This window comes from Petaurus breviceps, unplaced genomic scaffold, assembly GCF_028583685.1.
Source record: "Petaurus breviceps papuanus isolate PSGF00001 unplaced genomic scaffold, PetGlider_PUasm1.0 126, whole genome shotgun sequence".
NCBI classification, from domain to species: domain Eukaryota; kingdom Metazoa; phylum Chordata; class Mammalia; order Diprotodontia; family Petauridae; genus Petaurus; species Petaurus breviceps.
Window position 1 is genome coordinate 20444186 of NW_027185655.1, and position 21844 is coordinate 20466029.

Genomic DNA, 21844 nt, shown 5'->3' on the forward strand with positions numbered 1-21844 from the left:
GAGAGAGACGGGGTGGGGGGAGAAGGGAAAGAAGAAGGAAGGGAGGGAGGAAGAGGGTCCTAGTGCAGATGAATACTTTCCAAAAGACAGCAATTCCATGTTTCATATTCCCAGCACAATTGACCTAGCCTATCTTTCATGGTTGACTCTAGTATTTTGACCAAAAAAAAAAAAATCTACAATCCAGAATCCTTTTCTGTTAAATACATAGGCACACTAATTGGTCAAACATTTACAAATTCACTGAGCCTCCCCATGAAAAAAGACATCCTTTTCTTATTATATACATATATATGTCTATGTTTGTATGTCTATATACACACATATACACATATCTACACAATACATATACACACATGTATACATATACATACCTACATATATCTGTATATCTCTATCTATCTATCTATCCATACATCCATTCATCCATCTATCTATGATACATACCATCTTGGGAAAGAATATCTGTTTCTCTTTCCACAACGCTTTTAGATTAGAACAATTTCTAAGACCAAAAATGGACCTCTTTCATTGGTCTGCATTAGAATTAGAAGGCCATTGAGTAATTAATTCATCCTGGCGGTCCATTGCTTCTTTGTAACATGGAGCTGACCATAGACTTCCAAAAGCTGTGTGGCAAAGTACAAACTGGTCTAAGTTATGCCTGGATGGAAAGGCTTTGAGTATGTGGTTCCAGCAACAGATGGTATGTTTTCTAAGGACCAACCTACTTAATTATGGGGAGATTCATCACCAATAGATTGGGCATTCAATGTCAAATTCTTTGACTGTAGCAATCAATGAAAGAATGAAAAATTTAAAATGGTCCTCAGTTCGATAGGACCCCTTTCTGCCTCTGCAATGACAGCAACAGAGAGGCCAGAGAAGGGGACAAAGGGTGCTAAGAATCACACTGTTTTTAGGCTATCCAAAAACATTAACTTAATCTTTAGCCCTCTTAAGTGTGAAATTCTTGTCTAATCACTAACAAGTGGCTGTATTACCACAGCAAGTAAACTGCAGCAATCTTGACATTCTTATTCTAAAGGAAACTAAAAAGAGAGAATGAAGGGAACTCCAAAGTTCTCCTTGAGGAGGCAAATAAAGGAGTTGTAAGAGTTGATTTTTATCCATCACCCAAAATAACCAGAAACACGTTTTCATGAGACAACTTGTCATTCCATGTTGAAACTCTAATCATAAGTATTTGTGAAAAGATTAGTATGAAAATAATTGCAACATATGCGCCACTCTCTCTGTTACTAGGGAGAAGGAGTTAAGGAATCCTGTGAATATCTAAACAAGATTCTCCAAATTAAAGTAATGTATACTTTTTTTTTTTTTAAGCAATCAGGGTTAAGTAACTTGCTCAAGGTGACACGGCCAGTTATTTCTGGGTGTGGCGCTGAGTGTCTGAGCCCGGATTAGATCCCAGGTCATCCCAACACTGGAACCAGTGCTCTTACTCGCTGAGCCACCTGGCCGCCCCTAAGCAATTGGGGTTAAGCAACTTGCTCAAGGTTACACGGCCAGGTGTTTCTGGGTGGGTGCTAAGCGTCTGAGCCCGGGATTCAATCTCCAGGTCTTCTCAACACTGGAGCCGGTGCTCTTACTTGCTGTGCTACCTGGCCGCCCCATAATGTATACTTTGATATTCGGTGATATCAGTGTAAAAGCAAATATAGTGGAAATGGTTAAAAACATGTTGGAAAATATAACTCAGGTAGGAGAAATGAAAGAAGCTAAAGATACATAGACTGCACAATGTTTTCTGCAAGAAGTAAGAAGGATTAGATATAATTACATCAAAAATCAATTGTATTTTAATGGACAGGATATCACTCTTTACTAATGTGGGAGTAGGTCTTAACTGGTTCTGTGAACTATCAGACCACTGACTTAAGAGTGAATACAGGGTAGGGCCAAGATGGCAGAGTGAAAGCAATAATTTGTCTCAGATTCCACTTCAATGACCTCCAATACCTGTAAAATATGACTCTAAACAAATTTTAGAGCTGCAGAACCCACAAAGTGAAAGAGAGAAACAAATCTCCTGCTGAAGGCAGCCCAGAAGGCCCACAGAAAGGGTCTATCACACCAAGCTGGGAGCTGAGTAGTCCCACGTGAACCACGCAGGCCCAGACCCAGGGCAGCCCGGACCAGTGGTCCAGACTGGCCAGAGCAGACTTCAGGAGAGTGAATCACCAGCAGCTGTGGAGGTTTCCAGACTCCTCAACCCATAAACACCAAAGAGAAAGTAAAAGGTCAGTGGGGAGCTTTGTTGGAACTGAGTGATAGAAGAGTGAGGTCCAACCCCTGCCCCGGGGGCAAGAGGTAGCAGAGGCTCAGCCCTGTAGCTGCTGCCCCATGGCTGCCTCCAGAGCTCCTGGCATGCAGATCATAGGAGGACCAAGAGACCATTCAGAGGGTAATCGTTCTTCTTTGACCTGCTTGGATCTGGGTTGCAGTCTTGGGTGATGTCCTGGGGTTAGTGTGACAGTTTGTGGTGGCTGTAGAGAGGGCACCCTCCTCATAGTTCTGACAATTGCAAAAACCCCAGTGATTTGGGACAAAGCCGTCCACTCTGGAAGCAGAGTTCTACCAGGGCAAAGAACTCAAAAGTCAAGTAATTGCCTGGTAAGATGAGTGAGCAGAGGAAGCACAATCAGACCATATAATCCTTTTTTGGGGACAAAAAAGATCAAAACATGAAACCAGAAGAAGACAACAAAGTCAATACACCTGCATCAAAAGCTTTCAAGAAAAATATAAATTGGTTACAGGCCATGGAGAGCTCAAGGAAGATTTTGAAAATCAAGTAAGAGAAGTGGAGGAAAAATTGGGAAGACAAATGAGAATGATGCAAGAAAATCATAAAAAGTGAGTCAACAGCCTGCTAAAGGAGACCCAAAAAAATACTGAAGAAAATAACACCTTAAAAAATAGACTAACGCATTTGACTTTCAAATACAAGAAGCATGAGAAGGTAAACAGGAAAAAGAAATCATAAGGAACTTATTAGAGTTGAACTATTTACATTCCTACATGGAAAAACGATAATTGTAACTCATAAGACTTTTCTCAGTATGAGGACAATTGAAGGGAATATATATGTGTATAAATGTACACACACACACACACACATATATATATGTATAGGAGGGTGTATGTGTGTATAAATGTATATGTATGTGTACATATGTGTGTACATGTATACATAGGCAGAGGGCACAGGATCAGTTGAATAGGAAGGGATGATATCTAAAAAATAAAATTAAGAGGTGAGAGAAGGAGAAAGGGAGAAATAGAATAGGGCAAATTATCTCATATAAAAGAGGCAAGAGAAAACTGTGACAATGGAGGGAAAGAACAGGAAGGTGAAAGGGAACAGGACAACCTGATTCTCATTGAAATTTGCCTAAGGAGGGAATAACATACACACTCAATTGGGTATCTTACCCTACAGGAAAGTAGGGGGGAAGGGGATAAGAGGGGGGGTGATAGAAGGGAGGGCAGGTTGGGGGAGAGGGTAGTTAGAAGCAAACACATTTCAAAAGGGTCAAAGTAGAAAATAGACTAAGTGGGGGGTGGTGGGATAGGATGGAGGGTGATACAGTTAGTCTTTCACAATATAAGTACTATGGAAATGTTTTGCATTTACAAATGTTACACGTGTTACATTATTACAAATGTTACATGTTACACATGTGCAACCTATATTGAATTGCTTATCTTCCCAATGGGGGGTGGGTGAGGAGGGAAGAAGGGAAAAAATCTGGAAATCAAAGTTGTAAAAGCAAATGTTAAAAAAAATTGTTTTCTACATGAGATTGGGAAATAAGATATACAGGCACTGGAGTATAGAAATCCATCTTGCCCTACTGGCAAGTTAGAGGGGGGTGGGGGAGGATATAAGAGAGAGCAGATTGGGGGAAGGGGTATTCAGTAAGCTCGCTATCTTGGGGTGGAAAGTAGGGGAAAGACGAAGAGAAAATTTGTAACTCAAAATCTTGTGGAAATGAATGTTGAAAACTAAAAATAAATAAATAAACATAAACTCTCAAAAAAAAGAGTGAATACAAAACTAGAAGAAAAAATAAAAAATAAGAGAACATCATAACTTGTATTTAAAACAATTCCAACCTGGAATATTTAAATCGAAGGTTTAACTAGAAAATGGGAAAGAGATGGGAAATGGACTTCAACACCGATCATGACAATCTCATAGTGAAGTTTGCCAGCTGATAAACAATGGCCAAAATGAGACAAAAGAGTCTTATAATTGCCCCAGCCAGCAAATACTTAATCTTCTCACCAAACAGAGAGGTATGGTTGCCATGGGTAACACTTTTGGAATATAAAGAACTTGGTAAAATCTTATAAAGAAGGATAGTGAAAAGCTGAGCAATATTGCTTCATAAAACACTAATCAGCAATGGAGAGAAAAACAAGGCTAAAGAAAGTTTGGCAAGAGTCCCAAGTAGGTAAAGTAAATCTTAGAAAAAGGCCTTTAAATGGTGTGTAGTTTGGTCCCAAGGCAGAGATGGATGCCTTCAGTGTATTGTTATGTCTACCATCCTCTCTCCCCTCCTCACAAAGCACATTGTTATGACCCCCCACTTCCATATAGATTTCATTCTGTCTTTACACTAAGCCTAGACAGAGTTTTCAGGATAAGACCCCCACAATTAAAAAAAAAAGCAAGCAAACCTCCCTTTCAGCTTCAAGGGAGAGTTACAAAGTCCTATCGTTCAGCATCAGAGAGGCAAGGATAAAATAATCCTAGGAATCAGTAAAGTCTGATTTACTTTACCTAGTTGGGACTCTTGCATAAAACACAAAAAGAAAGAGAATCTATGGAGATCTAAGGACAAAATATACTAAAATTTAGGGTTTTCCAAGAATGAAATGGGCTTCCTGAGGAAGCAGTGAATGTTGAAGCCAACTTCACCAAATAGAAGCTGTTTAAATGAATAACTTAAGATCTCCAATTTAGAGACCATTTTATGGATGAAGAAACTGAGACCCAGAGAAGTTTTGTTTTTATTCTGACCTGAGCACCAAAGAGCGCTATATTTCCATATATAAAATAGAACAAATAAAATGGAACTCTGCACAAAACTAGGGACCTCTATTATGTGCAGCTGGCCTTTCTTTTTACTATATTAATTCACATTTCTATATTTAATAATAATATTACATCTGAATAGCACTTTAAGCTAGCGAGCCAGGATTCAAATTCATGTGTTCCTGATTGGATTAAGAATGGCTATAGCTAGCATTTTATAGCACATTAAGGTCGTAAGAGTGCTTTACAAATATTATCTCCTTTGAGCATAACAACAACCCTGGGAGGGGGGTGCTATTATTATCCTCATGTAACAGATGAGGAAACTGAGGCAGAAAGAGGGTAAGTGACTTGGCCAGGGTCACATTGCTAGTGTGTGGAGCCAGATTATAACTCTCATGCTCCTTACCCAAAGTTCATCTATCCACTGGCCATGAAGCTGCCTCTAATCTATGCATTCTTTTTTTTTTTTGGAGGGGGGAAGGCAGGGCAATTGGGGTTAAGTGACTTGCCCAAGGTCATGCGGCTATTAGGTGTTAAGTGTCTGAGGTAGGATTTGAACTCAGGTCCTCCTGACTCCAGAACTGGTGCTCTATTCACTGCACCACCTAGCCGTGCCTAATTTAAGCTTTCTTGCTATCTAGTTTCTATGCTTCTCAAAGAATGAAAAGTATTGTCTAAATATTGATGCAGCAAAATTGCTTAATCTTTTAAAATCATTATTTGAATTTTTACACCCTCTGAATTTTAAAATTGTAGCCGAAGGCAAAACTTCAGCCATTTGATTCTAGTTATGACTTGGATCTTCCAATGACTTTTCTGTTCACCCTGAGATGATGAGGGAAAGGCACAGCAGGGAGTAATCTTCAAAGTTGGGCGATCATATTTCTAAAGTGAGTGGCAAAGTGTTTTACGATTGTCTCCTCTTTACTGTGGAAAGTCTGTGGGCTATTCCCGTAAAAATGTGGATATAGTTAGATTAGAACTGGCTTCCTTGCCCTGGACCTCCTTCCCTGGTTGTTAGTAATATAGACAGTCACTGAAGTGAGCCAGAAAATCCTAGGCACATATTTCTATTCATAGATCAGTGTGTGTGTAAATATGCAGATACCAACTCAAGCATTATGGAAAGAGTATATGCTTACAGGGACCAAAATAGTGTGGACATTAAAGTCAGGCATTTATCTCAACAGGGAATGCAAAGCTTTTCTCTTGCTAGAGATTATTAGTTGTAATTTAAGTGCCTGAAACAAAATATTCTGCAAATAAAAAAAAAATGTTGTTGAAAAATAGAAGCATCTACAGACCTGCAATGCACCAGGCCAGTATTCTTTCCTCCATTTTCATTTCACTTAGATGTGGAGTGAAAGTTGGGACAGCTTCTATGGGGCCTTGGTTCACTCAGCTCCTGATAAAATGTGCCCAACATTGCAGACCTGACTTTGACTCATACTGTGCTGCAAATTTCCTTAAACTTTGAAAGCCCAAATATACAACTGGTATTACTCAGTGCTGTGTAGTGCTAAGTGCTAGATTTGGAGTAAGAGGACCTGCATTCAAATGTAGACAGTTATCTATGCAATCTTGGATTTATCACAATTTCTTTGGGGCTAGTTAGATCAGATGACCTCTAAGGACCTTTCTACCTCTAAATTCTAAGGTCCTATTGAAACCAACAAGCATTTATTAGGTACAGTGTTACAGTTAGGGAGCACCATGAATAGAGTAACAGGCCTGGAGTCAGCATGACTTGAATTCAAATTCTCAGATATTTCCTGGCTGTGTGACCTTGGGCAGGTCACTTACCCACTACTTGCCTCATTGGCTCAACTATAAAAATGGAGATGATGAGGGTACCTGCCTCCCAGGGTTGTTGTGAGGATCAAATGAGAGAATAAAGCACTTAGAACAGGACCTAACACATGGTAGGTACTCAATAATTGCTTTTGCCTTCCTTGTTTCCCCTTTCAGGCACTGGGAATCATTGTACTGTGAGCTCCTTGAGAGCGAGGCTGTTTGCCTCTTTTTGTATCCCTGGCTCTTAACATAGTGCCTGACACATAGCAGGCACTTAAAAAATGTTTATTGATTGAATTGGGGATACAAAGAAAGGGAAAAATCCAACCAAACAAACAAAACCCATTCCCTGCCTTCAAGCAGCTTATAGTCTAATGGGAGAGACAACATGAGAACAACTGTGTATAAACAACACACACACACACACACACACACACACAATCCCAGAGGAAAGGTACTTGCATTAAGGGACGCTGGGAAAGATGCCTTTGGTTTGTAAGGTTCTTACAAAGCCTTTGTGGGGGCAATGAGGGAGGGCTAGCCCTCTAGTGGAGGGCTGCTGAGCCCTTTTCAGGGCTGCTCAGGCACTTTTGATGTTTACTTTTTCACCAAACTCTCCCCTGTGGCTCCCAGAAGCTGTAGCATGCCCAGCAGCCACACCCAGTAAACCATCTTGGCAGAAGGGCTAAACCAGGTTGAGGGGAACCGACAGGCCTCATACTTTTCAGTGAGTTGGGCAGGGGGGGAAAGGGTCCCAAGCATGGGAAGACTTCCTCTGCAGAATGGGTGGATGAAAACTATTTGCTCCAAGGGCCGTGAATGAAGCTGAAGCAGGAGGCATAGAGAAGCGCTTGGAGCTTGGACAGACGTGGAAGATGCCAGAGTCATTCACTGCATCCTGGGCCATCATCAGTCGTCTCGACTTTTATCTTGCATTGGAGTTTGGTGACTCAGGAAGAGAGAGGGAGGTTGACAACTTTGTGTACCTCTGCCACACTTAAATCCAATTCACCCAGGAGTCAAGACATCATCCTGTGATATTATTGGTCCTGTTCCCAAAACAAAGGATGAACTACAAATGAATGAACAGAGTCCAACCAAGAGAGAACAAAGACTCTTATTGGGGGCAATGACTAAAATAACTTATGTTTGCTTATATTTAATTATTATCCTACTAAGTTTAGTGAAGTCAGGGATAGTGACCTAGCTAAACTTTGTACCTTCCCCAGGGTTTAGGAACATAACAAATGTTTACTGAAGCAAACTGAGATGATTTAAAGCAGCTTTGACAGGCTTTTGCCTCTAGTTAGCCAGGTCAAAAGTAGAGGTTGAGCACAGTCATTTGGGCTTTACTAATTCAAAATGTCTAATAATTTAGAAGATGGCTGATTTCAAGTTTTTGAAGATTTACAAAGTAAATCAATAAGGTGAACAAGATTGGAAGAGAATATTTCACTGCTTAAGGGAGCCCAATGTTTTGAAAGCATCCATGGCTGTGGGCCTTAAATTCAAAACAGAGGAGGTTGGTCTGGGGCTTTGGTTTTATTTTTCTGCCATGAATGGGGAGTCATTGAAGATTTCTGATCAAGGTATTCACATGGTGAGGGTGTTACAGGAAGATTAACATTGAAATGATTGCTGGATGTCAGTGGAGGGAGTGAAGGCTAGAAATTGCTAGGTGGTCTGCGGCAAGAGTCATGAATAGAATTTAAAAATATAAGTTGTATAATTCAGTCATTTAGATGGGCTTTGCCCCAAGTTAGCTATACTGCTCTAATTACACATCATATCCTCTCCAGTGCATATATCTAGGCTGATTATCTCCCCAGTCATTCAGAACAATACAGTGAAAGTTGGGCCTCTGAGGAATCTGTAGCTGTTTGCCCTGATCTTCCACAGGTGGCTTCTTGTATTGGTCTTGGCCACCATGGTGTAAAAGGGGGGATCCTAGGTTCAAGTCTGGCTTCTGACACATGTGGGTTTTACGAACTTAGGCAAATCACTTAATCTTGCGATTTTCAAGGCAATTCTCCAAAAAGCAGTTCTTAAATTTGTTTGCCTTGGGATCCCTTTGCATTCTTAATGGTGATTGTCCTTGTTCTCAAAGAGGACCAAAATGATATGACTATGCTAGAATCAAGTTACAGCGTGTCCAACTGTGGCTCATCAGAACAACACGCGCTTACAATGCTCTACCACAGGTCAGGCACAAAGAGCCCACAGGAAGATTTGAAGTGAATTCTCTAAATTTGCACATCTTGCATTTCTTTTGAGTTATTTCAATTCTGCTTTGCTCATAGAACCCAGCCCTTTCTCTGATGAGGGCACGCCATGCTAGGCAGTCCTGTGCCAGTGTCTCCCATGTCATGCAATCAATTCCAAAGTTCTTAAGAGAAACCATGACAGTGCCCTTGTATCCCCTTTTCTGAGTGGGCTCTCAGTTTTAAATACTCAGTCTTCTCCAGTTAGGCAGTCAATGAAAGGAGGCCACACACACCTATGCTGTTGTGGAGGAAGTGCCTTCATCTTGGAAAATCTGGCCGTTCCCCAGCAGGCCCTCATAATGAAGCCTCCATGTTTGGTGAAGTAGGCATGTTCCAAAGGTCCCCTTACACAGATATCAAAACATCTAATCATAATGAAAATAGTTTTGACCTTGTAGATTCCCGAAAAGGTCTTGGGAACTCCCAGGGACCCTCAGACAACACTGAAAACCTCCACTCTAAGACAAGTTTCTGAGAGGCACTGGTATATAGAGTTTCTTCCTCTGAGAGTATCCTATGCTGATGAAATCACAGGTCCAGATCACATTACTACTTTTTTGAAACAAGAAACATCTCAATATCTCTTTTGCTTCCTATTATCTTCCAGGACTCAAATACTGCACATTCTGTGATTAAATGTTCTTTCTTCCTCCTGGATATTTCCTGTGACCAGGTCTTTCCCTCCATCCTCAAGGACCACATTTAATTGAGTCTTCTTTTTGCTAACTCCATTCATGTTTTCATGCTGTGCTATATAATTTGAGGTCTAGAGCCTTCTTATCAATTCTGAGATCCTAATATCCTTTCTCACCTACAAATTTGCTCCAAGCTAATGACTTCCCCTTTCCCGCACAGTTACAAATGACTCCCCAGAATATAAAAAGTGCCGATTCTGATTACATATGCACAATACCAAAACAAGCAGCTAAAGAATGCAAAATTCAGCCTATGACTTCAAACAGCTGGCTTGACCAATGTATTCCTTTACTTGATGTTTCTTGGCTGAATACACCTAATTTGGAATCTCTTTATATAGTTCACTGTCTATATAGTCAACCCAACTCACTTCTTAGAAAGAAGACTGGCATTAATATAAACTGAAAAAATATGACATACTTTTAAGTGGTGAGTATATATGTGCACCGGAGTGGTTAGGTTGGGGAGGGTGATAACAGATCTTTCTTCCCTTCACAACCACGATAGAAAAGGACCCAGAATTCCTCACAGAGGATAGGTGAGGAAGCAAAGTTTATCTAAGCAAGTATGGATCTGCTGCTTGATTTCTGGGGGATCTTAGGTAAATTTCTCTCCCCTGCTAAGAGTAATAGTTTTCTGGTCACTAGTTGAAACCTGTGTGTGAGATGGAACTCTTTTCAGAGAAGAAGACATATAAAAGCTATTTGATCACACACCTCGAAAAGGTAAATGTAAAGATTGTAGGATGGCTGGGTAGAGTGGAGTGGGCTTCAAATGGAATGGTTTCCTAGAGGAAATGAGTTTTGAGTCCTAGCAGGAGGCTCTGAGGGTCACATCTTGAGAGCAAGAAGAGACCTTTAGTCCACCCCTCTCATCTTGGGTGGTGTAGTCAATAGTGTTGGACTTGGGTTCAAATTTGGCCTCCGACATTTACTGGGATCCTCAGTTTCTTCATCTATAGAATGGGAATATTAACCACACCTACTGAACAAAGTCATTCTGAGGATAAAATGAGATGGCATGAGTAAAGCATTGTGTAACCTTAAAACTTAGATGCACTAATTTGGAGAGAAGGAACCGAAGATCCAGGGAGATGAAGTGAAGACAAAGGAAATGCATATTTTTTTTCAAGTTGATATTTAGAGAGATAATTTCAAAGCTAACATCTGAATGGTTGCATTAGAAACATACTGTCTGTGAAACCACTGGCAAATCATTTCAACTTCTCAGTGACCTCAGGTAACTCTTTTCAACAATAAATTACCAACCACTTGCCCATCCCTACAAGTGGGAGGAATCTCCATACTTGGATGGTATCATAGGTCTACACACATACACAGACCAAAAAAGGAGGAAAAAGAATTTGAAGATTACTTTCTAGGGAGTATAAAAACAAACAAAAAAAAATAGAAATGACTAATCTCAGAGGTAAAAAAAAAAGGAGACAGTTTTAAAGTCAAATACTCAGCCCGCTGGGCAATGCTACAATTTGAGTGACGTTCTAATTCAGTTATCTGAATTCTGTTTCAGTGAAGACATTGGAAAACAAGTAATGCTCAGTAGTTCCTATGATGTGCTTGGCACGGTCTCCTCATTTCATAAAGATGGTGCCACTTACTCACCCTCAGTGCCGTACATGCTGTGAGCTGTTTTTCCAACTGTGGGGATAGTTTTACACTAATCCATCCACCCTCACACTTGGAGACCCTTGTGACCAATGGCATATGTTTTGCAAGACAACTGGCCCGGACGAAGGGGTCAGCATGTTGCTGTGTGGTACCAGTTGATGACCAGTCAATGCAAGAACTGAAACCATAACTTAACTTCTTTAACACAGGGCATGATTGGCTGCTCAAACTACTGAGTATATCAGATGGGAAGTGATAGGCCAATGCCTACTGTGTAGCAGGGGCCTGCAGAAGGGAATCTTTCACCTATATTTTGCATATATTGGGGAAACCTAGTGCAAGGGCCTTGGTAGGCAGATAGTGCCCCGTCCCCAGATTTCAGCCATGATTTGGTTGGAAAAAGGGAGTCACTTTGGCATGGAGAAGAATTGGAAAGTGTTGTCCCTTTTCTAGGAATAGCCCTTGGACCTCCCAGTTCTTGTTTAGTAGGATGTATGACCTTGGGAATATTACTCTATTATTACTGTAGTTCATAAATCCCTACAAGTATGATTCCTGTTAATTGTTATCCCAAAGAACAGTTAGCTCTTATTAGTGTCGTTGAGCCTTAGTTGCCTTATCTCCAAAAATGGAGGGGGATGGACTAAGTGGCCTCCAATGTCCTTCCCAGTTCTGGATACCAGATCCTATGATTCATGTTCCATCTGAAGGGCGTCAGGTGAGGTCTCACCCAATCATCTTCCATCCTATGCCTCTTTATAATGAAGCCCAGGAGAGAATAGCTGTCCTGGCTGCTATGCCACATGGGTGACTCAATTTGAATTTGCTCAGCACTAACACTCCTATATAGATCTTTTTAACTGGAGCTGCTTCCTCAACATGGATCCACCTCTTAGACTTGTGAAATGCATTTTTTGGACCCATATGTAGAAATTTCCATGTGTCCCTATTACAATTGGTGAATGACAGAATCACAGATTTGGAGGGGACCTCAAAAGCTTTCTATTCCAACTCATGACTATACAAGAATTCCCTCTACCACACAGTGGCATTAATATTTTCTCAAAGATCTTCAGTGAGAGGGTCCTATCCCAAGACAGCATATTCCATTTTAAGTTAGCTATCATTTTTAGGAAGCTTTTCCTCATCTAGCACCCCTTTTGAACTACTCTTCCAATTGTCAGGTTGTGTTCTCAGGAGGCAGCTGCTACCTAGGATTCTAGGAGTGACCCTATGGGTGGCTACTCTTACTGCTGTATTTAGCACCAGGCCTGGAGTCAGGAAGACCTGAGTTCAAATCTGGCCTCAGACACTTACTAGCCATGTGACCCTTGGGCAAGACATTTAACCTCTGATTTCCTCAGTTTCCTCAACTGTAAAATGTGGATAGTAATAACACCTACCTCCCAGGGTTGTTGTAAAGATAAAATGAGATAATAATCGTAAATCACTTTACCAACCTTTAAGTGCAATATAAATGCTAGCAATAATGATGAGGCCATCTGAAGTTTATCAAGTAGCATGGCTAACATTGACACACCTGAGCTTTGGGAAAATCCCTTGGTGGCTGTGTGGGGAATGGATCAAAGGTTGGGTGGGAAATATTGCTATCAGAAAGAATCAATTCAAAGTACTCTATCTAGATCCAACTTACTGTCCTCCTGCTTAATTCTGGATCATTAATCAACAAAATATTTATTAATTGCTTATTATGTGCTATGCACCATGGATACAAATATAATGAATGAAACAATCCCTACTCTCATATCACAACTTACTGTCCATCTGGAATCTCTGTGTCTGTCTGTGTCTCTCTCTCTTTCCTGACATGGTTTCAGGTTGTGGTAGCAATGGTCATGGACATGTGTTTCTATTAATACTAGGCTGACTCGTAAAGTCTGACTTTGACCAAACAAAACTGCATTGAGCTGATTTTCCTCTTTAGCTAACTCTTTCCTTTACTTAGTTCCCATTAAATTATAAACTCTTTGGGGGTAGGGACTGGTTTTTGCTCATTTTTGTATCATCATTGCATAGCCCAGGGAATGACAAACCCTGATAAATATATTACTATAATGAGTTTATTGATTGATTGATTCTCTGCGCACTGATAGCTGGATTTCATGTCATACACATGTGTTTCATAGTTCTTTTGGTGGTGTTTTTAATTTTGTGGTTTTTAGAGATGGGGATAGGGACTGATCCTATGATTTCATAGTTATAAAAAACTCCTGAGTGAAGAAATTCCTTCCATCAACCCAAGTTGGCATCTTCTGCATAATTGATAGTCTTAGAAATGAAAGCTTAGATGATTTCTCTAGAGTCCCACATGGCATATACTAAATGTATGAGGAAGGACTTGAAACCCTGCCTATGGGGCTTGATCTCTGTGGCTTTTAAAGAAAGAAAATCACTCCAAGAAAACATGAAAATGTTTAATTATTAAAAAGCAGAATTCAGAGACCATTGAAGATATTAACAACGGCTGTTAGTATGAGAAAGCCAAGCATTTCAAGGATCATTCTAGACCACAATGAAATAGGATCTCTTTCCCCAAAACTCCAAAGATATGGCAATAGATAATGAAAAATAAGACCAAAAAAACTGAAAAACTCTTGGTGAAAAATGGCCAAATTGATCCTCTGAAAACAAGCAGAGAGATCTGGCAGCTGGAAAAGTTATTAATTTCTCTACAATGCAGCATAGGCATCTTGAAGTTGGAAATAAAAGACCAATTTAAAAAAACCAACAACCAGCTGATTACCACTGATGTGAAGAAAACATTTTTGTTGTGGGGAAGATAATGCTAGGGGACTTAAGATTGGAAAAAAGGTAATTTATATTGACAAATTTCACTCTTTCATTTAAGGCTATACCAAAACCATTGTTAGACATCCAGGTAGGTCTGTAAGAGCTAGGTATCTTCATTAATTTGTAAAACATTGACCCTAAAGCTTAGGTATCTTCATTAAGTTGTAAAACATTGACTCTATTTTTTTCCCACTGGACCTGGAAGTCTTGTGCCCTTTGAGGGAATGACAAACTTTGATAAATATATTGCTGTAATGAGAAGTAGAATGATTCTAGAATTATGGAAATCCTCAAATGGAGATAAAATACTGCAACACATTATGCAGCATGCCATATGCCATGAAAGATTAAGAAAATGGTTCTAGAGACAAAATATGCATGTATTTCAGTGACCTGGGAATTAGTCTGATTTAATCCCCCACTGAAAACTTAGAAACTTACAAATCAAGGATGGCCTCAGAAAAAGAATTGTTCATCAAAAGTATACTTAATATCCGATGTGATAAGTATGGTTCAGGTTGATAAATTAAAAATTATTTGAAATAAGAGTATGTATAATCTTTTGCAGTTAATGAAACAAGTGAAATGCAACAAAAGGTCACTTGGCAAATTAAGTTTTTCTTTTTAAAAAACTATGAAAAGTTGTAGGTTTTATTGGATGTCAATAAATAGAACTCTTTTACTTTCAGTTAATTTGAATATGAGTATATTCACCCTTATCTGTCATAATCTGCATAATTGGCATTTTTCATCCACTTGGTTTTTTATATGTGGATGGTTAGGCCTGAGTCTTTTGAGTAACTATGGATGTAGTACAGGAAACTCTATTTCCTGAGCTTGATGCAACCAGCCCAATGTCACTTATAAATAGGAACATTTGGACAACCCCACCATATCTACAGCATCTAACTTGACTCCCTTCTATGACTGTAGCAAACATCGAGCATTCATCTCCCTCTTTTCTGCCTCCCTTGATCTGATGCTGAGAGCTACTGAACAGAATTTTCTCTGTTATTAAAGCTTTTTGTTGCTTCTCACCACAATTTCCCCTGACTTGCACCATATACTTTCACCCCCAAGTACAGACTGTTCTCCATATACCACCCAACCACCATTCAACTCTTCCCTTCACACTCTCTGGCATCTTTCATTGCCAAAATGGTGGTTAAAACAGCTGTTCCTCACTTCAGCTGTTCCCTGAAGTAGCAAGAATGTCATACAGAGCATCAGTGCTCTTTCCCCCTTATGTTCCTGAAGCAGTTAGATCTGATACCAAGGAAGGAGCAAGTCTCCAAGAGAAGGGGGTTGTCACCCACATCATATGTTACTGAGAAGTCAAAAAAAGACGAGGAATAAAAAACCCTCCAAAACATTGGATTTGGCCACTAGGGAGTCGTTTGAAAGAGTTTTTTCATAAATTCAAAGAACTGGAATAGAAAGCCCCTTCACTATTCCTCCATGCAGGTGGCAGCTGCCAAGAGGCAGGTTTTTATTTTAGTTGCCCTAGGAGGTCCCTTAAAGCAAAACCTAGCTGACCATTTTGTCATGTTATGGAGGATTTTCTGCTTAGGAATTACTTGAATTTGAGGACCTTTTAAGTTATCTTTAAAAATCCTGACATTGTGTGATTTTATGGTTTTGTGAGAAGAAACTAAGCTTCAGGTATGACAACTTTATCCATAAATTGGGCAGTGACTTGGAGACAGAAGTGGGAGGGAAGGCTTTTTTAGGTTAGAGGAGGAAACCTGTTTGTAGATAGATGAGAATGAGTCACTGGAGAGATGGAGATGTGTGGTAATAGTGTGAAAGAATGGATGTAAAAGCACGGACAATGTGCCAAGCACTGTGCCCAATCCCTGAGGATAGAAATAAAAAAGAAAAGTCAATCTCCATCCTTAAGGAGTTTACATTCTAATTTGGGGAGGGGGAGTGGAGACTACATGCCTACAAGTGGGAACTGTCACCATACTTTGAGGGTCCACACAGATCCTAGCATAGATCTGACCAGGGCCAGGATGGTGAGTGAGGACACCAGGGGGTCTTCTCTTCCAAGATCAATGGCAGTCATTGCTGTTTGTCCTTCATTCTCAAAGAGGACCAGGACATCAGGGAGGTGATGTCATGACATGCAAGTGAATTGGATTTAAGTAAGGGAGGGCCATGCAAAGTCACCAGCTTCACTTTCTCCTCCAGAGCTGTGGGGGTCCAGTAGCCAGATATAGACCAGGATAACTGGAGATGGCCAAGATGCAGTGGGTAACCTTGGACTTTTCAAGCTAAGGTCTTTAACAGGTCTCAGTTTGACTGAAGCAGCCCCCATAGTGATATAAGTTTAATAAGATGTGAGACAGAGAATAACCTCTTTACCTAACAAATTTTTTAAATAAATAAATAAACTATCCAAAGCAATACAACCATTATCACAATGTTAACTAACATCGAGGCTCCTTGTATCCCAGTAATTTATTTTCAATGTCCATTTAATCAGCACTTTTTGAGTCCCATTCAGAGGAAGGCTGTGTGTGTGTGTGTGTGTGTGTGTGTGTGTGTGTGTGAAACACGGGGAATAGGGAGTGAAGTAATAATGGGGCAGGAGAGGCAATTATTTAGGATAATGAAGCCCAAGGGTGGAATTCCAGTTATGAAAGGGTTAAAACCTCCAGGGCTTGAGAATTGTAGTAGCAGCAGGGACAATTGTACTAAAGATAGCTTCACTTTCTCTAACCCCCACACCCAGTGAGCTGCTAAGATTTGTTGATTTTTCTCTCCATAACATCTGCCATCTGCTCCTTTCTCTCCCCTCACATGTAGTGCTGTTTAATAAATGCTTTTTCACTCTTCATTCATTCATACCACTACTATATGTCTTTCCCTCTCCTGCGACTCCTTTCCAATCTCCTCTATCCTGAAAAAAAAATCCCTTCTTCCCCATATGTTGACCATCCTACCATGGTCTTCCTCCTTCATTGCCAAACTTCTGGATAAAGCTATTTACATGGATGTCTTCACTTACAACATACACTCATCTCGAAAAAAAAAATTTCACAGAATATCAGAATTTGAAGATCACTTGGGAGGTCATGTGCTCCAAGCAAGGTCTACATAAGGATTTCATTCTTCTCCTTTATGCGCCTCTTTTAGCAAGCCTCAGGGTTGGTTTTACTAAGCCACTGAAACAGACCCCTAGTATAATGAATAAACAGTCCCCTAAATCTGCCTGCATCTAGGTTCTCTCCGTTCTGATTCATCCTCGATGCAGATCCAAAACTGATATTCCAAAATCATAAACTGACCATGTGTGTTTCCTCCTTGAAAAGCTTCCATGGTCATCTTTTGCCTTTAGAACAAAATTCACATTTATTCATTTGGTCTGTTGAGAGGAAAATTCTTCATCTGGGCTTTTGCCCTGATTAATGAGGCAAAACTCAGGACAAAGAGAATTTAAAGCATTTTATTCTAAGTAAGTCATGGTGGCAGCAAGTTGACGGGCTGATCACTGAAGACCAGCACTGGCTTCATGTCGGGGCCAGCTTTTATAGGGAACTTGAAAACAATTCAGATAGGCCCACCACAGCAGAAGAGGTTGGGCCCTTGTGTCTCAGTTCCTCCCCAAGGTAGCAAGAACAGGTGACAAAGGTGACAAAAAGCAGGTGACCCAGAAAGCTGAAGACTTGGTGTCTCTTTCTCCACCAAGACCTCCCACAACACTGCTTAATAAGCAGGTGGGAGGAACAGAGGCAAAACTGAGTCAACAGAGCTTCCAAGTCTACCATGAGGATTTTAAGCCTACAAAGATCTGACTCCAACCCATCTTTCCAAACTTATTTTACATCATACCCAGCTCTACAGTCTCTATTCCAGCCAGCTGGTTTCATCACTGCTCCCATCTCCTATCTGTACTTTTGCCTGAAATGCAAATTCTCCTCACCTCTAATTTTTGGAATCTCCAGTTCCCTTCAAAGTACATCTCAAATGCCACCTCCAACAGCCAGCCTTTCCTGACTCCCCACAGTAGTTAGTGTGTTAGGTAGTAGTAGTTAGTACTCTAACTAGTAGTTAGACTCCCCATAAGCCCCCAAATGATTGTCTATTGACTTTGTATGCATCTGGTATTAAACGTGTAAATCAAGCTAGAATGACAAGCAAGTTCCTTGAGGACAATAAAATGAATCCCTCTCCATAAAATACAAGACCTTGGAACACAGAGACTGGTTTTGTTTAAATTTGTATTCCCCAGGCCATATCACTGAGCCTGGCAACTGAGTAGATATTTAAGGAAAGCTTGGTGAGTTGTTGTTGACTAGCTGGCATTTTGAGAGGGAAGGGATGACTGCTGGATCAGAGTCCTGGGGAAAGCAGGAAGGGGATTGAGGGCACAGAGTTGCTGAGGAGTTTTAAGGAGTGAAGGAAGGCAGTTAGAGGAGATTCTGTGACCTGGCCTCAGTTGTCTTAGTCAAATAGAAGTCAAAACTTCTCTGTATGTTTGCTTGGAAGCCCAGAGTTAATTAATTATTAGAGTTCTTTTACCATTTGTCTGTTACTTTAATGCCTTGTGTTTTCCTGAAGTATCTGGTAATAAGCCCCTTTAAAAACTGAGAAAGCCTGTGTGCTACTTTCAGAGAGTTGGGGTACAAAAGAAGACTGAATTCTGGAGCTCCAGGCACGAAAAGGTCCATGTCCATGTCTTCTTCCCCCCTCCCCCCACCACATCTCCCACCTTCACCTCCAGCCCAAAAGGGTTGACCAGTTAGCCAAAGTCTGAGACTTGCCAATGGAGAAAATGAATAGGAGCTATGGGACCCAACAGTCCCTTTTTGGTGAGGTAGAACAATTCTTGGATTTAGAGTCAGATAAAATGGTTTCAAATCTTGGTTCTATTGGCACTATGGGAAAAATATTCTGTGGTCAGAGGAACACAGAGATCTGAAATCATGCCCCTGACAATTATTGCCTGTGTGGCAATGGACAGATCACTCAGGCTCCTTGGGTCTAAGCTTCCTCATCTGTTCAATGAGGGAGCTGGACCAGGGGGCCTTGTAAGGTACCTTCTGGTTCTATGATCTCTACTGAGGAGGTATGTGTGATCTTGGGGAACAATGATAGTAATCATTAGCATTTCTATAGAGTTTTTTTTTTGCTTTTTTGGGGAGGGCAATTGGGGTTAAGTGACTTGCCCAAGGTCACACGACTACTTTTTGTGATGTGTCTGAGGCCGAATTTGAACTCAGGTTCTCCTGACTCCAGGGCCGGTGCTCTATTCACTGCACCACCTAGCCACCCCTCTATAGAGTTTTAAGGTTTGCAAAGCACCTCGCAAATATCCTCTCATTTTATCCTCACAACAACCCTGGAGTTTGACCTATGGCTATTATTATCCCCAGTTTACAAAGGAGGAAACTGAGGAAAAGGGATTAAGTGACTTGTTCAGAGTCACTAGTAAGTGACTGAGGTAAGATTTGAATTCAGGTCTTTCTGACTCCAGGTCTTGCACTCTATTTGGACACCTAGCTGCCTTTCTTTGTACCTTAGTTTCCCCATCAGTAAAAGTGTAAAGGATTGCATTAGATGACCTTCAAGCTCTAAATTCAAAATTATGGGCACACTCATCATCTTTTAATAGATGAAGACCCAGATGTCATTCTTAATTTCTTTAATCACTTCACTGTTTACAAATTCTGATGTGTCGTATAAAGTTAACAGGTAATACCACAGACTATTCCATGTGCAGTTAAAAATAATGTATCTGAATCATTCACTTTGTTACCTTCTTTCAGTTCCCATATACAGCTATCCAAGGAGTGAATTTTGCTTAGTTCACCAAGAGAGTCTACGCAACATTAGTTAACATTAGTGACATTTGTCACTACTAATTGCTCAAGAGTTGAGATCAGGTAAGCCATCTTTGAGCTCATCTGTCAAAAATGACCATAGGAATGCCAGGGAAGAGAGTGCTCTCGCTGCCCTGAGTGACTGGGAAGTATTCCAGTATATATCAACAGGGAAACTTACATGGCCACTGATGTCCAATGTGGATGGGAAGTGAGGAGGGTGTGACCCTTTTCACTGGACAGTCTCATTCAATTTTATTGTCATTTGTTAATCACCCAGTTCTTATTGCTTGTCATTGTTTTTAATAGGTTTCACATTTTTATTAAAAATTATTTCTGGAAGTTGCTTCCATGCACAAGATTTCCACTCAATGTTTTTATTTTCTGGTAATATATTTAGAGTGGAGTAAGAAAGTAGTGGCTGAATAGGGTTCTGGTCCCCAGTCAGGAAAACCAGAGTGCAAGTCAGACCTTAGACACTCACTGACCGTGGCAAGTCACTTAACTTCTTTTGTCTTAATCCACAGAGAAGAAAATGGTAAACCACTCCAGTTTCTTTGCCAAGAAAACCCCATGGACAGCATTGGCTTGCTATGATCCACAGGGTCATGAAGAATCATTTACAACCAAACAACAATAAGAAGGAGCTACTCGGAGACATGAAGGTAAAGATCTATTGGAGGCAAGTTGTCCCTTCCTTGGTCAGAGCTGAGAACAAGATCTAAGCGATGGCTTTGTAGGGCTCAAAGATGTAACATTTATGTCTTAAACTACAGATCAGAGCATCTGATAATATATTTGTCACATGGTTTGCCAGTAAAATATGTTGAAATATTGGGAAGTACCATGGAAAGAGCTAGACAACCTAAGTTCAAAGCTTGATTATCTTTGTGACCTTGGGCAGGTCATTTAACCTATCTGGGCTTCATTTTCATCATCTAGAAAATGAAGGGGGGCAGCTAGTTGGCACAGTGAACAGAGCACTGGCCCTGGAGTCAGGAGGACCTGAGTTCAAATCCGACCTCAGATACTTAAACACTTACTAGCTGTGTGACCTTGGGCAAGTCACTTAACCCCAATTGCCCTACCTTCCCCCACTCCAAAAAGAAAAAAAAATGAAGGGAGTGGGCTAAATGACGTTTAAGGTCTCTCCTAGCTGGAATTCAGTGATGTCATGATAGGCAGTGAGAAGTGGGAAGTGAGAAGACAAATTCTTCTTTGGGTACCAAAGAACAGCAGTCTTGGTTTTTCTAAGTGATTTTCAGCTGAAGAACAAGCAAACTCAATAAGTATCTCTAAGGCGAAGGGTGGGGGGAGAGGGTGAAGGAAGGAAAAAAGGAAAAAAGAAATTTACAAGATAATTTTGTTGTATATTTAAAAGGAATAGCAAGTCGGTCATAGTAGATGAGAAGATTCATATACAATCATATTTTAAAAATTGTACTATGTTATAGAAATGCTTGCTTTATTCCATAAATTAAAAACAAAATAAAAAGTTTTCATCTGTTAAAAAAAGTAGTATGTTCCTCAGATCCCCCTTGGGTGGGGTATGATTCCCTTTAGAGGGAAAATCAAACATTGAATATATCCCACTGGTCCTAAGGAACCAAAGTGTTTCCCTAAACACTTAATCTGTATTGTGTCTGGCACTTAAATGATTAATTTAATCAATTAAGAAAAAATCAATCTAATTCTTTTGTTTGTTGTCAAATAAACTGACTGACTAAAATTTTCATTGTTAATCAGTTGTTT

The 21844-nt window shown here is 40.3% G+C and overlaps 1 long non-coding RNA gene across 2 annotated transcripts in view; it reads right to left on the reverse strand.

Annotated features, from left to right (window-relative positions):
* Positions 1–21844, reverse strand: part of LOC138165854 (uncharacterized) — a 31088-nt gene that overhangs the window by 5837 nt on the left and 3407 nt on the right. The window lies entirely within an intron of this gene.